The following is a 1,822-nucleotide window of genomic DNA, read 5'->3' on the forward strand; positions in this document are numbered from 1 at the left end:
TATGGTAATTATCCGAAATTTATGTGTAAATTGTCAAAGATGATATTTTATTAAAGGAATAATTTTTTAAAGGAAAGATATTATAATATTGTAATCTCCTAATCGTAACAATATAATTTGAATTGTTATATGTTACATTAAAGGTTGACATGCTAAATACGTGGGTAGATTTGTGGGAAGATTTGTTTAACTTTAGGAAATATACACTTTAATATCGTGCAATCATATTGTTTGGCTACAATTTTTATTTGTTCTCTTTAAGTTCATCTACACTAAAATATCAATTAATACCTGTTTGGCTCTGATTTTTTGGCTAACCGTAATCCATTTAATATATGTTTACGTGGGTAGATTTGTGGGAAGATTTGTTTAACTTTCGGAAATATACACTTTAATATCGTGCAATCATATTGTTTGGCTATAATTTTTATTTGTTCTCTTTAAGTTCATCTACACTAAAATATCAATTAATACCTGTTTGGCTCTGATTTTTTGGCTAACCGTAATCCATTTAATATATATTTGGCATTTCATGTAATAATTTTTTAGTCTATGTTACTTATTAAAAATGCTTCCCTTTTAATAGTATAGATACCATAGAGAAGAAAGGTAAATCAAATTACAGATATGCAAGTACCACAAGTTAAAAGTTTTATGTTGAAGAAGGCAACATAAATTTTTATACTATAATTTTCTTATGTGAAAAATAATTTTGAATCTAACTTTCTTATATGTTTATTTTTGTGAAATTAAAAGGTAATTACTAAAGAGATTTTTTTCTTTATTTTCAGAAATATAAATAATGGCTACCAAGAAATTTTCAGCTATTATATTACCTTTCCTTATGATATTTACTCTCGTGCTATTGCCCATAACATCAAGTATCCCAATTATTACGTATTGATTTTAGTTCAAAAAATAAGTTTTGAGATGTCCTTAGTAATTTAGTTAAAGTCAGTGAACACAAATATTTGTATTAGTATTGGTCATTTAATTTTAAAATATTAATTTATTTTTATGTACTTATTCTTGCAATTTTTTTTTATAAACATACATAACAGGAAAACGGAAGCCATGTCAGGATTGGAGATATGGATGTAGCAGCAGAGTTGCATGTAATGCAAAGTGCTTATCTCTTGGTTACAAAGGAGGAGACTGTGTAACATTTGCTTTTCCTGTTGTTGCTGCAAAATCAATTTGGAATTTCAAAATGATTCTCCTACTTCTAGTCCGATCATGACAGATTAATCTTCAATTACTACGTATTTTAAATTATATAAATAAAAACATATATTTAAAGATAATTTATTCATATTATTGCCATGATCACATAATTATATTTTTGCGGACATTTTTTTGAGTCATTGATTGTGAGAACTGAAACTAAATTCTCTTTCCGAAGTATTTCTGAACGGAGGAACCTACCACCGTTATAATTCCGAACTAAATCTAGAGACAAAGTGTTGTAGAAAATGAAATGTGTATTATTGCTTCTGAGAAAATTTTTCGACCCCCATTTACAGTCCCCATTCTTTTGTATTTATATCATTCTATTACAATTAATACCAAATCAATTCACTGCGTAATCCTCGCGTCCTAATCAATTCGATTAATTGCGGAAATTTTTGACCAAGTCCGAACTGCGAACTGACTCGAGGGGTACTTATCTCCGCTCCAAACCTTCTATCGAGCTTAGTGGGCCGATCCGAATCATGGCCTTGGCCCATTTTGATGGTTTGGTCTGGGCCTTACTTCGTTATCCCGAGGTGAACAATCGTGGTTACTACAGTTGCCCCCCAAGTCCTCCGAGCTGATTAGCTCG

The 1,822-nt window shown here is 30.1% G+C and overlaps 1 pseudogene; it reads left to right on the forward strand.

The window, feature by feature from the left end:
* LOC104732486 lies at nucleotides 803-1,248 on the forward strand (annotated as a pseudogene).

The sequence above is a fragment of the Camelina sativa genome, chromosome 12 (assembly GCF_000633955.1).
Source record: "Camelina sativa cultivar DH55 chromosome 12, Cs, whole genome shotgun sequence".
Lineage (NCBI taxonomy): Eukaryota > Viridiplantae > Streptophyta > Magnoliopsida > Brassicales > Brassicaceae > Camelina > Camelina sativa.